The 16,379-nt window shown below is 44.6% G+C and overlaps 1 long non-coding RNA gene across 1 annotated transcript; it reads right to left on the reverse strand.

Annotated features, from left to right (window-relative positions):
* Positions 1 to 3,991: 3,991 nt before the first annotated feature.
* LOC135965032 (uncharacterized) lies at positions 3,992 to 15,917 on the reverse strand. Its single transcript, XR_010577867.2, has 3 exons — positions 15,753 to 15,917; positions 9,160 to 9,257; positions 3,992 to 5,344 (listed from the first exon to the last, which is right to left on the reverse strand). It is a non-coding gene; the product is annotated as an uncharacterized lncRNA (long non-coding RNA).
* Between the last annotated feature and the right edge of the window lie 462 nt (positions 15,918 to 16,379).

A 16,379-nucleotide genomic window follows, 5' to 3' on the forward strand; every position in this document is an offset into this window, starting at 1 on the left:
CTTGCATGAGACCCCAGAAACCTCTCTTGGGGTCTGGATCAGGATCCCTTTCTGGTAATACCTCTATTCAGAGGAAAGGAGAATCCTTATTTCTGAAGACAGAGGGATGCTGAGAAGAATCTGAATGAACAGGTCTTGCCAAGTTTCCTCCAGTTTGCTACTTTTGTTCATACACCTTTGTCCTATCCCATTTTTCTACGACTTTCCACTCTTCACCAAATCTAGCATAAAAACACTCAGGTTTAACCATTTCTTCGAGTCTTCATTTTCTCATGAAGGTTCCCATGTCTTATAAAACTTAGATTAAGTAAATTAGTATGACTTCCTCTTGTTAATCTATCTTTTGACAGCCTAATGTGCAGGGCCTCATCCAATGAACATAAAATGGTTACGAGAAAAAGATTTTTTTCCCCTCCCGTTCACCTCCCATTTTTGCATGTAAAAACAAGAGTAGGAAATCTGCCCAAATGGTTTCCGACAGCCCTAGGAGTATGACAAAAAGGCTTCTTTTTTCTTAAAAGAAAAATCACATTTAATCGCTCAGTGGCAGGAGCGGGACTTTCTGTTGTGCAACACCCAAAGACTCAAGACTCACCGCTTCCCTTTCTCCCAGAGACAGGGTAAGAGCAGAGCTCAAGACTAGAGCCCTGGAAATTCAAGGGTGAGGGAGGGGCTCAGAAGAGCCAGTGTTTCCTGATCTTGAGGGCTCCAGGCAATAGCTGGGCTTTCTAGGAATTCCAGTATTGTTAAGTGGGGAGGGTGTGTAGAAGGAGGGTTGCTCTTCAAGTTTGAACTTAAGATTCAGAATGTGCTGAGTCACAAGGTTCCACCCCTGGCAAACCCTGTGATGGTTAAGCTGATTTTCCAACTCACTTTCCAGCCTTTTCTCCCAGTCCCCTGCATCCTCCTGCCACACACCTCCTCAGGCTTATCAGAGCCTGGTCTCTCATGTCCCTCAATTCCAAAACCTTCATTCTAGAAGGAAGAACTCCACTGCATGACTGTAAAAGACCTTCTAGGAGAATCTGCATCATGAAAGCATAAAAAACTTGAAGTCAAATGACTGACTCCTTCATTGTGGAATTCACGTGTGGGTGAACAAATAGAAAATGTATATTTTGTTTAATAGATACATGCTCATTGTGGACAATTTGGAAGATACAGCAAGGAAGGAAAATATTTTTCTATCAACCACAGAGTATGTGTTTTGATCTATTTGTTTCCAGTCTATTCATCAGGAGCTTTTTTTTTTTTTTTTTTTTTTTTTTTAAACTTCACGGCCTACTGAATATGCAGATTTTGTTCCTGTCCAGAGTATAGAACACAGGTATTTATTGAGGAAAGGCATGGTGGGAGAGGGGCTGGGGACACCCCTGTGCTCAGAAGTCACACTATCCTCAGCAGCTACCATTCCCAGGTCCCTAGTGTTGTCATTTGTTCAAAGGAAAGCTGAGCAGTAAGAAGCAAAGTGGGGAGCTGCATTTTGGACCTTCTTCCTTCTCCTGCGCTTTGAGTCACTGGTGCTTTCTCAAAGGCCTGAGCTTTGTGGAATAGCAGCCATAAGCCATGAAAAGCTGGGTGATAGGATATTGATGAGAAATCACCCAACACCAAATAGTTTCATAAATCAATGTTCTGGAAGCTGGTACCACAGTTAAGGGCAGCTGTAAGGAATGCACTGCAGCCCTGCCAGGTGAAGATGGGGAGCAGAGGCAGCTCTTCTGACACCTTGCGGAGAATGAAAGTTTCCTTCATGGGGAGCAGACACCCCCCAAATGTACCATGCTGTGGCCAGTACAACTCTGCGGAAGGCAGGTGGCTGCCTGTACAGAGCTGGGCATCTCAGGATGAGGTTCCAGCTAAAATGGGGCTCACTCCTGCTGACCACCAGCTAGCTCCATGCCTGATACCTCTTGACCTTCTCCAGAATGGAGAGCTTTAAAAATAATTGACACTTTAGGATTATCCAAGTAATACAGCCTCATTGTGGAGTCAAATGTAGACAAGTATTTAAAGAAGCAGCTAACAATCACTCACAGTCCCATGACCAGAGATAAATAACTACTGTTAGCATTTTGTCCCCTATAGGCTTAAAAAAAAACAAAAAGAAAAGAGATGTACCCATAGTTCTGTTACAGGAAGGGGGTCCTGATCCAGATCCCAAGAGAGGGTTCTTGGATCTCAAGCAAGAAAGAATTCAGGGTGAGTCCATAGAGTAAAGTGAAAGCAAGTTTACTAGGAAAGTAAAGGAACAAAAGAATGGCTACTTCATAGACAGAGCAGCCCTAAGGGCTGCTGGTTGCCACTTGTATGGGTGTTTTTTGATTATATGCTAAACAAGGGGTGGATTATTTATACCTCCCCTTTTTAGACCATATAGGGTAACTTCCTGACGTTGCCATGGCAATTGTAAACTGTCATGGCGCCAGTGGTGGTGTAGAGTGACTACTAGCGGTCACTCTTGTGACCATCTTGGTTTTGGTGGGTTTTAGCTGGTTTCTTTACTGCAACCTGTTTTATCATTAAGGTCTTTATGACCTCCTATCTCATCCTGTGACTTAGGATGCCTTAACCGTCTGGGAATGCAGCCCAGTAGGTCTCAGCCTCATTTTACCCAGCCCCTATTCAACATGGAGTTGCTCTGGTTCACAGGCCTCTGACAGTTCTGAACGCTAAGAAGGGCATTTTCATCCTCAAAGCTCCCTCCCTACCTCCTCAATCCGATGGGTCAATTCAGCTCTCCTTGTTGAAAAGGCAGAGAGCTCAAATTCCAAGCAACCACCTTCTCGCCAAAAGATGGCTCCAAAAGCTTCCAGCTCCCCTGACACCTGAGCTGCAAAAATCCTCCCTGCTCAGTCTCATTCAGATATAACAAAAAGTGTCATCCCACCCGTGAAATATCAACACAGACAGGAACAATATTTTCCCATCAAAAAACCAAATTTTAAAAACTCATCTGAAAGCCAGGGAAACCTGGTCTTAAGGACACATATTTCAGGCACTCCAAGCTGAACTGTTTATCAAAGAAAACGGCAAGCCCAGTGTCATTTCCAAATGTCACCAGAGGAAACCTTTACTAACCCCTCTCCAGTAAAAGAGAAAAAGAGGAAAGAACAAAGGCTGTATTCTCTCATTTTTAAGGGAGTTACATTTAGATATAATAAATTGAGTTTGTATGATCTAATAAACTTCTAATAGTCATTTTGCAGGTAAACTGAAGCTTTTTAAAATAAATGTCTTGACAACAATATTTTAAATACATGAGAAAAAGAATTGCTCAAAATTAATATTCCTTGAGATGTCCTTGTTTTTTAGCCGGCATCTAACAGACCAATCCAGAGCACAGATTTTTTTTGTTTTGTTTTGTTATGATGATATATCTCATTTCACGTATGGTTCCTTATCAATTACTGCCTAGATGGAATTTACCCTTTGTGTTCATAGCCACACAAGCGTGTCTAAATGAAAAACACACCTTCTCCAGGCCCTCTAAACAAATCAATTCCTCAGCAGGAGAGTTGAAGGTTTGTCGATGATTGTGCATTGAAATGCTCATTTGCATGCTAATTACCCAGAAAGCTCCTCCAGTTCACGGAGTGTTATGGAAACGCTAAGTCAGAATTCTAGGAAGGGAGAGAGCAGGAATAGAAAATGCAGAGGAACAGGAAATGAGGGTGGTTTAGATGGAAGCAACTGGGATGCAATCTACTTTTAAAGTCATTTTTTAAAATCCACTTTAGTTGAATCAGTCATGTCAGATTAACCGGAGAACTCGCTCTTGGAGTTGCTCTGACTGGATTTCCGTGTCAAAAGCAAACAACTTGTTTTATGCTGTGTCATTTACAGCTTAGGGGGAGGCCTTTTCACTCAGGTTCTGAAGTCTCTGTGCCTGAATACAAGAAAATACTGTAGGGGAAAAAGAAATATCTTTCTTTCCCATGGCTGGATTCATGGCTGAGGCCCCTATAACAAAGAACAGATTAACAAGCGAAAAGTGTACAACTTTATTTAATGTTAGTTTTAAGAAGCATGGGAGCCTTCATAAGGAAATGAAAACCCAAAGACAGAGAAGCCTGTTATTTTTATGCTAAGTCTGATGAAAACCTCAGTAGATAGTTGTGAAGTATGATTGGAGAAAGGGGGAATGATCTAACTATCATAAACTGTGGGGCAAGTTGTTATCAAGAAAATGGGCTCACTGTCCGATGTGCACAGAAGTCCATAACTATGGCACCATCTTTTAAGAAAAGAAAGGCTTTATTACAAAATCAGCCAGATTGGCTCAAATCTCTCTCTGAGATGTGGGATCTGGGGCAAGTTTTAAGGGATCAGGGAGAATGGGAAAGGATTTAGGAATGTTGGCTTGGCAGGGTCTGATTGGAGGGCTTCAAGTTCGACCATTTACGATAAGGCGTTGTATTAGTCAGGGCTCTCTAGAGGGACAGGGCCAATGGGATAGATGTATATATGAAGGGGCATTTATTAGTGATCGTTGACTCACATGGTTATAAGGTGAAGTCCCACAATAGGCCGTCTGCAAGCTGAGCAGCAAGGAAGCCAGTCCGAGTTCCAAAACCTCAAAAGTAGGGATGCCAACAGTGCAGTCTTCAGTCTGTGGCCAAAGGCCCCAGGGCCCCTGGCAAACCACTGGTGTGAGTCTGAGAGTCCAAAAGCTGAAGAACTTGGAGTCTGATCTTCGAAGGCAGGAAGCATGGAGCACAGGAGAAAGCTGAAGCCTGGAAGACTCAGCAACTCAAGTCCTTCCACGCTCCTCTGCCTGCTTTTATCCTGGCCACGCTGGCAGCTGATTAGATGGTGCCCACCAAGATTGACGGTGGGTCTGCCTCTCCCAGTCCACTGACTCAAATGTTAATCTTTGGCAACACCATCACAGACACACCCAGGAACAATACTTTGCATCCTTCAATCCAATCAAGTTGACACTCTATGTTAACCATCACAGGGATGTCGAGGCAGATTTTTGCCCCGGATCTTCTGAAAGAGTTCCAGCATTCAGGTTCGGGTCATGTCCTGGCCTTTTTGGTTCTGAGGGGAGGAATCATTGGTTCCAGGTGTTGTTAGAGGTCAAAGGTTTGTCTATTGTGCATGCCTGCAGTTTTTGGCCCTGTTTTACCTAAAAAGCACATGGCTTGTAGTTTTGGGCCCTGCTTTACCTACGAAGTAACTTGACATTTTGTTATCAACAGACTAGGCCCAGTTTGGGCTGGTCATGTGGTTGCAAAGTTAGCAAGACCTGTCTGTTCAGAGTGTTCTCTGTGTTCCTGTGTCTTCAGAGATAAAGACGGGTATAGAGTGGGAACTTCTCAGATGAAGGTCTTATTACCTGTTTCAGGGGAGAAGGGCAAGAATGAGGTGAAAGAGACCTTCCTGCTTCTGCTGTTTTGTCAAATGTCAGCGTATCGTATACGGAGCAGTGTGTTCTGACCTCCATCCACGCAAACACCGAAACTCACGGACTGCTCCAAAAACCACTTGGTCACAGCTCCAAAAGTTCTGTTTAATGGCTAAAAATATATTCTTTTCAAATTGTTACAATAGAAAAGGATTCTTTTCTGATGAAATCAAAAGAAGTTACGTCTATTCCAAAAAGTCAATCCGTGAATACAATTTGAAAACTTCGTGCTTCCACTAAAAGCAACAAGATAAAACTAAGGTTTTACTCACACATATAAGTGAAAAGTAAAAAGCCCTTTGGTTTTCTTAATTTTCTCCATTCTCTAGATAGGACAATGAGTGGCCAACAGTTTTTTCCTTTTTCCTTTTAGAGAAAATGCTCTGTTTCTTTTGTTTTGTCATTTTTTTTTCTGTATTGCTTTAGAAAGGTTCCAAAACCCTGAGAATGCCAAACAAACGTGAAAATGTTGCTCCCAGTTTCCTGCACTTTGAAAGGTGGTGTTTAAGGCTCTGATTCCTTTGTCTATGTTTGCCAACCTTTCTTCTATTCTGAATGTTCTCTGACTCACCTGTCCCAGTGATTCTGTGCACCTCAGGAGAGCGTTTCCGTATTAACCAGAAACTCTTTGACAGCAGGTCCAATGCATCTTCCCGGGCATATCCAAAGCAGCCCCAGGCAAGCCCATGGGGCAAAATGCCTGAGGCCAGAGAGTAAGTAATAACAGACACCTGATTTGCTCTCCTCCAAGTTCAAAACCTTTCATAAAAGTGTTTGAACTCTCAAATCTTTAATTAAAAAGAGAAAGAAAACTTATGTTAATCTTTAAATCGAAAATAGAAGAAAACTTGTTCTCCTGTTTGAAATACTCTAGACAGTATCACTGAGCTTCTGGAACAGTATCCTAAGTGTGCATGCAGTTGAAGCAGAAAGAGGGCAGTTATGGAAGCTTGCAGTATAGACAATGTGATCTGTGGTGTTTCCTGAGCATGTGTTGAACACAAGTGAACAGTATGCAGGGTTATGAAGTAACCTTTACTGCGTAACTGTTCCATCATTTTGCATAAGGGTTACTGGGCTAATTGGCACCCGCTGATCCACTGGAATTCAGGTTCTGAAGAACACCTGAACCACCAATCTTACCATTACTATTGTAATGGTATCCACAAAAATAATTGGTAATAATTTACTTACTGCGTAAGTAAATCTTACGCAAAATGATGGAACAGTGAGCAAGAGAAGAAACATTCTAGCACTTATCTTGACAAGTTAAACATTATGTGACGGAGGCTGTTTTTACAAAGGTTAGCCTAGTCTAGGTGGTTGACTCTGATGTAGTTTCATCCTGTATCATGTAATCTGAGATTTCTGAACAAGCTCTCCTGCAAATACAGGTATGAGACCAATCTGAGGATTGTGTCTCATCAACCAGTGGAACTTACCCTCTCACTACACCCCCTCCCCTCTTTCATCATTTATTTGCAAAACAACACTGAAGAACTTATCATCTGATAATCACACTAAGAATTCACTTAAAAGGGATTATACTGTCCTAGAAAATAGATTATTCTCTCTGCTTCAAATAGTCTACTTACAGCTTATTCAGAGTTCACTTATATGAATGACCCATTTACTTTTTATTTTTTATTTTTCCAGAAAGAACTTTTATTATCTTTCCTATTGCATAGATACCATCACTAAAGGTAGAAATAGCAAGTTATAAGATTCTTACAGCAACCAAAGGATTCCTAGAGCAAATGAGGGTTTCAAATCTACAGTTAATGAAACAAAGGCTTGTGCTACAATTAGGTTCAATAATATTATAACAGAGTTTTAGGGCTTGAAGGATTCCTAGAGTCCATCTTGTTCAACCTTATTTTATAGTGAGGGAAAAACTGAGGCCCAGAGGAGGAAAGTGATTTTTTATAAACTCCTGGCAATGCTGATTCAGAATACAGGTCTCAGCACTCCCAGGGAAGTTATTTTCTTACTGAAACTGCCGTTGCAAAAATTATGACAGTGAGGAAAATCTGACATAGGAAAATCATGACAGTAAAAGAAATCTGACCTAACCAACCCCATCTTGCTTCTAATCTCCAAGCAGCCGTTTGTTTGTTCCCGGGCATAAGCAGAACTAACTTGGGGAGGAATTGAGTTTTTAGTTTAACTTTGCAACAAAGATGATAACAGTCCCTCCCCAAACAAACCCCCTCCTTGCTTGGTGATGAGACCACCTTTGTAAAACCAACAAATTAGCCACAAGATTAGAAGTTATGGCCCAGGAGTCATGCAACCTGTGTTAGGCCATTCTTGCATTGCTATAAAGAAATACTTGAGGCTGGGTAATTTATAAAGAAAAGAGGTGTAATTAGCTCATGGTTCTGCAGGCTGTAGCAGCACAGCTCCAGCATCTGCTTCTGGTTAGGGCCTCAGGAACCTTACAATCATGGCGGAAGGTAAAAGGGAAGCAGGTATATCATATAGCAGGAGCAGGGGAGATGGTGCATAGTGCCACAAACTTTTAAACAACCAGCTTTTGGGTGAACTCAGAGCAAGAACTCACTTATCATCAAAGGGATCCCATTCATGAGTGATCCACCCCCATGATCCAATCGCCTCCCACCAGGCCCCACCTCCAACACTGGGAATCACATTTCAACAGGAGATTTGGAGGGGACAAATATCCAACCATATCACAGCTGCAAGCCACAAGATTACTAATCTCTCCAATTATTTTTGTGGATACCATTACAATAGTAATGGTAAGATTGGTGGTTCAGGTGTTCTTCAGAACCTGAATTCCAGTGGATCAGCGGGTGCCAATTAGCCCAGTAAACTGTTTCATCTGGTCCCAACCCAGGGGAACTGACTCAGTGCAAGGGGACAGCTTTAGCACTTATGATTTCATCCCCAAACCAACCCATCAGTGTTCCCCATTCCCTGGCACCCTGCCCACCAAAGTGTCTTCAAAAAACCCTGGCTTTCAAAGTTTTGGGGAGGCTGATTTGAGTCATAATAAAACTCTGGTCTCTTGTTTAGCCGGCTCTATGTGTATTAAATTCTTTCTCTATTGCAATTCCTCTGTCTTGATCAATTGGCTCTATCTGGGCAGTGGGCAAGATGAACCTGTCAAGCAGTTCAATTACTCCTGAGGGAGGGGTGAAGAGGACCAACCTGCTCCTCAACCGCAGAGAAAGTGTCTTCTTGTTTTGTGGATTACACCAGAGCTTGTGCCCTCCCTACCCCACACCTCTCCTCCACTCTCCTCCAGCAGCCAGCACAGTCCTGGATCCCAAGTGTCTAACAGCTCCTGGATCGCTGTGACTGCAGGGGTTAAATGCAAGAGCCAGGGTCTCGTCTTAGCCCTGCAGGATCTTAGCCATGAGACCAAGCCAGGTGCCTCTCTGGGCCTTGTTTTCTCACCTATGAACTGAAAGGTTGGGTCAGGGAGGCAGGACAGGTGCTGCTAGATCCCACCCACACCTAAGAGAATTGAGGCTCAGGGAGGGTGTCACCTGCTCTGTTTTTACATAACCACTGAGTGGCAAAGCACCACAGAAATCTAGAGGCAGCCCTGACTCCAAATCACTCATTCCTGTGCACCATGCTGCTGCTGCTGCTGCTACAGTGATGGATAAGGTCTTCTACAGTTAGAGACAGAGGCATAGGAGGAAAGCTAGGAGAAAGGGAGGAGGAGGAGAGGAAGAAAAGAAAGTTCACATCTATGACTTTGCATGTGCACTCACCTTTGTACATCCCCTTACTAAGATAATTCATGATAAACCATTGTAGGAGAGAAACATATCTTTTTCCTCTGTTCATATTAGGTATATGGCTGAGGTCCCTGTAACAAAACACAGATTAACAAAAGAAAACATATAAATCTATTTAAGTTTTACACAACAAGGGAGTCTTCAAAAGGAAATGAAGACCCCATCAGAAACAGCTAAAGCTGTGTGTTTTTATGGCAGACTTGATGAAGCGTGGACACTTGTGGAGAAACGGGATCAGGCAAAAAGAGAAGATCTAATAGTGATAAACTGGGGGAAACCTAGCCAGCCTGTTCAGATTCTTCCCTGTGACGCTGTGTCTGCAGAGATAAGGCTGTCCCTTTCCTCCGGGTATAGGAAGGGCACCCATCACAGGAGGATCTTATGCTTCAGGCGAGAAGGGCCGGGAAAGGCCAGGGAGACCTTCCTGCTCCTGCTGTTTTCTCAAGTTCCTTCAGCTTAAAATATTCAGTATGCCGGCCGGGCGCGGTGGCTCACGCCTGTAATCCCAGCACTTTGGGAGGCCGAGGCGGGTGGATCACCTGAGGTCAGGAGTTCAAGACCAGCCTGAGCCACATGGTGAAACCCTGTCTCTACTAAAAATACAAAAATTAGCTGGGCACAGTGGCACGTGCCTGTAATCCCAGCTACTTGGGAGGCTGAGGCAGGAAGAATTACTTGAGCCCTGGAGGCAGAGGTCACAATGAGCCAAGATTGTACCACTGTACTCCAGCCTGAGCAACAGAGCAAGACTCTGTCTCAGGAAAAAGAAAAGAAAAGAAAAGAAAAATTCAATATGCCAAGGTGCTGCTTTTTGGGGTAGGATGTCCTGAACACCATCATTCTCATCATTTCATCACCGGCACAATTGAAAAGAAAATAACTGTTATTTCATTTTTTTAGAGACAGGGTCTTACTGTGTCGCTCAGGCTGGAGCGCCATCATAGCTCACTGCAACTTTCAATTCCTGGGCTCAAGTGATCCTCTTACTTTCACCTCCTACCTCAGTCTCTGGAATAACTGGGATTACAGGTATGTGCCATCATGCCTGGCTAATTTTTTTTTATTTTGAGATGGAGTCTCATTCTGTTGCCCAGGCTGGAGTGCAGTGGCATGATCTCAGCTCACTGCCACCTCTGTCTCCTGGTTTCAAGCAATTCCCCTGCCTCAGCCTCCCAAGTGGCTGGGATTACAGGTGCCTGCCACAACACCCAGCTAGTTTTGTGTGTGTGTGTGTGTTTGTGTATTTTTAGTAGTGTATGTTAGTCAGACTGTTCTCAAACTCCTGACCTCAAGTGATCTGCCCGCCTTGGCCTCCCAAAGTGCTGAGTTTACAGTGTGAGCCGCCATGCCTGGCCAATGCCTTGCTAATTTTAAAAAAATTTTGTGGAGATGGGGTCTTCCTATGTTGCCCAGGCTGTCTTTGAACTCCTGGCCCCACGTAATTCCCACTCCTCGGCCTCTCAAAGCACTGGGATTACAGGTGTGAGTCACGGTGCCTGCCTAAAAAAGAAAATAACTTGTATTATAGCTAGACTCATAGTACTGTGTCCACATTATATATTTTGCTAAGAAGTTGAAATAATCTAGAGATCAAGGCAGATTATTGGCCTTGAGTTGTAACCACAGTGGCCGCTTCTTTTGTCAGAAGCAGCATGGGATGTGTCCCATTCTCAGGACCAGCTAGCTCCTTGCCCTTTGCAACTTTTTATAATAATTCTCCCACAGTCAGGGCAAATCAGAAACTGGCCAAGATGAGGGGACTCTCTCAACACAGGAAGCAAGCAGTTTCTCTCTGACTGGAGTGTGTAAAACACGCTCCACGTAACACAGAGCAGCTCTTAAATCATTTAGATTTTCCTCTTTATGATGCCATTGCAAATTAGCTATTTTTTGCATTTGTAATTAGAGGGTAGAACAGATGGAGAGGCCGTAGTCGGGGAGATAAATTTGCAGCAGTAACCAGGGCTGCAGCGGCCAGCGGCTGCTCCATACCCCCTGCTGTGAGTCATCCAAGTGCCTCCCAGGAAGCCAAGGCTGCAGGACCCCCTCCTGTCCAACTTCTTTCTCATTTGGTGAGACTCCTCCTTCCCACCTACTGCGGAAAAACATCAAAAGTAGAACCTACAATTCTCGCAAATCCCCTCAGCTCCCATCGTTATCTGGCACGAATCACACGATCTCTGTCCATCAGAAATAAACACTGGGCATTGGTTTAAGAGTCACTAAAATGAAGCATTTTCCTACAAGACTCAATCATAAGTCAAGAAACGCTTCGGAGAGAGCTACAGCTTGTGGCTAATCCATCAACACTTCCTTTTGCCTGGAAAACAAATTCCGAGGAAACAATTGGCAAGTGTTTCCAAGCACAATGTCTGCTGCATGGTAGGTGTTTAATAAATACTCATGAGAGGATGCTTGGCTGGGAGGATAAAATACGTAGAAGTCGAAAGGTTGTTTTGTTGGATGAAGCTATTTCTGGAGAATCTATCAGTCCAGGGATCCTGCCATCCTCAGCCGAGCCCTGGGGCCAGGCAGGACAGGTGGGCTGTCCCTGGAAGGCTCTGCCGTCACTACCCCAATCCAGGCTGGATGATGGGGTACCCCTTCTCTTTCCCAGAGTGTCTGATCTGCTCTGAGAGCACGTCCAGCTGCAACCAAGAAATTGGAAGGCTTCAGCAAATGAAAGGTGAACTTTCCAAAAGCCTTGACTTCTTTTTCAACCGCGCAGGGAGAGGTTTACATTTGGGATATTGGATAGCAGTTCGGGTCTGGTTAACACAGCTCTCCCACCACAAATCACCCCGTTGCATTCTCAGATGACACTGGCCATATAAGCGCCGCTGGGTTTGCAAGACACTGTCTTTTGCTGAAATGTAAAACGAGACTGGGGAGCTGGATATAAGACATTGGCATGAGGATCCGGAACTGATCTGAGACCTACTTGGAATCCTGCTTCTGTTCTGCCTGCGTGAAAACATAATTTTGATTATATGGCACATGGATAATACCACACAGCCCCTAACTACCATTTCTGTCCAACTTCAACCAGTCTGCAAAAAGTTGTTGACAGCCAACAGCTGAAGGAAGATCTTTCCACTGGTCGCAGAGAGCAGGTGTTTGTATGGTGAGGTCTTAGATGGGGTAGGACACGTTATGCTCTCTTTGTAAACTAAAACCTTACATTTGTCACCATGTAGAGAAAACAACATTAAAAGAAATAAGTTTCTAAGAAAGAACAAACCATTCTCTGAATTGGTTGGAATTTTTTTCGGGGGGTGGGGTGGGCAGAATCTTGCTCTGTCACCCAGGCTGGAGTGCAGTGGTGCAATCTTGCTCACCGTAACCTCTGCCTACAATCGTTCAAGCGATTCCCCCACCTCAGCCTCCCGAGTAGCTGGGATTACAGGTGTGCACCACCACATTTGGCTAATTTTTTGTTTTTGTTTGTTTTTTAGTAGAGACGGGGTTTCACCATGTTGCGTAGGCTGGTCTTGAACTCCTGACCTCAAGTGATCCACCTGCCTCAGCCTCCCAAAGTGCTGGGATTACAGGTGTGAGCCACCGTCCTCAGTCTGGTTGAAACTTCTTAAGAGTATTCACCACCATACCCAGCATAGGAAAGGAAAAATTTCGGCTTGCTGCTTGTCAGTTGCTATTTCTTTCTGGATAATCTCTTTCAGATAAATAACTGATGTGGCAGACTTCTTTCTTCCCTGCAGGGCCTTCCACCCAATTTCTCCCCAAGATGGCATCTGGTGACTAGGGGTCTGTAGACTACCACTCCCCACGAAGAGACCAGTGAGAGAGAACTGCTGGCACCTGGCCTTCCTTCAAGGAGGAAGGGAATATGATGTTGGTATCAGAGTCCCAGCCATTTGCTTCTGTCCATAAATTCTGTGTGCTCTCCGGCTTCTCTGTTCTAACCCCAGGCTTCTGTCAGTCTGGTGACTCCCTCTCTAGGGGACACAGTAAGTTCTAGATTCCCTACAAACTCTACGAAGGCTGTGAGAGCCAGAAGCAGTAACTGCCTCAGGCCACTGGCCCAGACACTTCTCCCTGCCAAAGTTCTATGACAGTTCTCTGGCATGTGGAACTTGGCATGGAGTAAAATGCAGGCATCACGTGATGTCCTGGGAGGCTCAGAGCTGTTGTGCCGCAGGGAGACACAGAACAAGAAATGATTGGCTAGGAATTACTACCAGGCAGCTGATGACCCCTGAGTGGGCTTTCGCTCACCTTCCCTGAACCCCACCCCCTCATACCCAGCTCTCTCTAACCCAAAGTTCAGGAGGAAATGGCTACACCCTCTCCTGGTATCAAACAGGCAGGTGCAAACTTGGGGCACTGAGAAACACCAATTGCTCTCTGCAATTTAATGCATGTTTAGCATAAAGCAGTGAAGGGCTTAGCTTTGGCTCCTGGGGCAGGAAACAAAATTTATTAGCTAGATCATTTGCCTTTGGTGTGCGCTTTATACTATTAATAAACTAGAATGGGCTCTGAGCTCTGTGCTCTCCAGTGAAGTCTAGAAATATGTGGCCAAGGGTCACTGAGACCCTCTCCAGGTCCTGCTGCAGCGTTAAGATTTCCTACAATGATTTTACAGGCGCTTTAAAATGGCCACAATTTAAGGTTACTATTTCAGCATCTGGAAGGCACGATGTCTGGAATTCATAATCTTCCCAGGAAGCTGGGACAATATATAAAACAAAATTCACAGTCGTTCCCTCTTAGGTGGTGGCATTTCAGGTGATTTTGTTTTTGTCTTTGTGCCTTTCTATATTAAGTTTTCTGTATCAAATAATATTACACTGACATGTAGCAGAAAATGAAAACATTTTTTCTCTTGATAATGTTTTCTTTTTTTTTTTTTTTTTTTGAGATAGAGTCTTGCTCTGTCGCCCAGGCTAGTGTGTAGTGGTGTGATCTCGGCTCACTGCAACCTCTGCCTCCCAGGTTCAAGCAATTCTCCTGCCTCAATCTGCCAAGTAACTGGGATTACAGGCGCCTGCCACCACGCCCAGCTAAATTTTGTATTTTTAGTAGAGATGGGGTTTCACCATCTTGGCCAGGCTGGTCTGGAACTCCTGACCGCGTGATCCACCTACCTAGGCCTCCCAACGTGCCAGGATTACTGGCGTGAGTCACCGTGCCTAGCTGACAATGTTTTCATAAAGATGTTGTTTATGTTTACATGGAGTGGATTATTATTGTTTCAAATGAATTAATATTTAAATTACTTTGCTTTAATTTATAGTGCTGTAAATAGCAACACATAAAACCTACAGAAATGATATTCTTTAGTCTTCAATAATTAGAGAATAAAGGGGTCTGAGACCAAAAAATTTAAGAACAGTGATACAGAGGATTCAATAGGATTTGGAGATAGAGGATCTAAATTCAAGTTCCAGTTCTGTCACTTAACTGATATTAATTTCTGTTAAGTTACTTAAGGGCAGCCTCTGAAGTCAGACTATCTGGGTCCCTAATTTTAGCCTCGCTCCTTGCTGGCTGTGTGGCTTTGGGTGAGCCATTTCACTTATGTCAATACGGATGACTATAGCACCAGGTTGCTGCATGCCTTAAATGGCATTAGATTTCTAAAAGGTGACACCTATTACTAGAACACAGTAAGAGCCCAGTAAATGTTAGCAATTATTATTAGTCTGAAATATTTTTAAGTGGGAAAAAGTTCCTTCCTTTTTTATTATCTCATGGTTCAAAATAATAATAAAGTGTGATTCTTTTTCTTTTCTTTAGAGTTGGGGTCTTGCTCTGTTGCCCGGGCTTTAGTGCAGTGACACAACCACGGCTCACTGCAGCCTCGACTTCCCAGGCTCAAGCAATCTTCCTGCCTCAGCTTCCCTAGTAGCTGGGAGTACAGGAGCATGCCACCTCGCCTGGCTAGTATTTTCAAAATTTTTTTGTAGAGATGGGGGTCTCACTATATTCTCCAGGCTGGTCTCAAACTCCCGGGCTCAAGCAATCCTCCCACCTGGGCTTCCCAAACCGTTGGAATTACAGGCGTGAGCCACTACACCTGGCCGGTAGTGTGATTCTAAAGGGCTGGAAGTGATGACCAAATCCACTGTCTCCATCCTCCCCTCCTGCTTCCACGGGGAGGTACTGACATCAACACGTATCGTTGTTTTATAGAAAGACGTGAGCAAGGCAAGTTGTGAACCTAATGCAACAGGAAAAGTATGAAGTGGGCAGGTTGGCACAGGTGTCTGGGGAGACACTGGGGAGACCCAGATAGCCTCAGGCACACAGATGCCTAAGACCTCCTGGACCAGAGAGACTCCCAGCATCCCGAGTTAAGCCCAAACCTGGCTTCTTCCCCGTCCCCCGACGCACCATAGGGTCCAAAAAGACAGCAGTGTCCCACTGTCTCTGGAGCTGCAGTGTCCCACTGTCTCTGGAGCTGCCCAGTCCCGCAAAACGCAGCCTCCCCTCTCCCTGCCCTCCTCGTTTCCTCTTCTCCAGGCCTCCGCTCTCTTCCTTCTCTCTCTCCCTGCCGCCCTCTCCAGTTTCCTCTTGCCCCTTCCGCCTTCTCAATTGCTTACCTTCTCCCCGACCGGCCTCCTCACTCCCATCTGGGGCTGGCAGTGCTCTTCTCTGTCCAACCAGTAATGACACATGAAGGCCTTCCAGGAACCTCAGTGGAGCCTGGAATCAGCCTCCAGCACCAGGCCTGGCGACCTGCCCGCCTTCTTGCTTAAAGCTGGACTATTCTGAGGCACTGGGCGCCCCCTAGTGGTCCCTTCATGACACCAAGTCCCACAGGACCGATAACGATAACCTTTTTTATCCAGAGCGGAAGGTGTCTTCAGTTAGGCTAAGTGGAGACTGAAACAAGGAATGGGCCTAATAATGCATCAAAACTGTAGAAACCTTCCCTGATCCCTTACTTTCCAAAACATATTTTATAAGAAGGTAGGTGGAATAAAAAGCAAGTTAAGCACGGAGCCAGTGCACTTCACAACAATGCTTAATTTGTCTAGAGCCCCCAGTAAGATGCACCAACTCAAAACCAGGGTGAGACAGATGGTGGAGTCTATAGCAATGCAGAGATGATCCTGGGAAAAGCCATGGGCACAAGAGATGTCGATCCAGCAATAGTGGAGGCTTGACAAAGCCCTGGCACTTAAACCTGCTGATTTTTATTGAAGGATGCTCAAGAGACCAGGCAG

The sequence above is a fragment of the Macaca fascicularis genome, chromosome 9 (genome assembly GCF_037993035.2).
Source record: "Macaca fascicularis isolate 582-1 chromosome 9, T2T-MFA8v1.1".
In the NCBI taxonomy this organism is placed as follows: domain Eukaryota; kingdom Metazoa; phylum Chordata; class Mammalia; order Primates; family Cercopithecidae; genus Macaca; species Macaca fascicularis.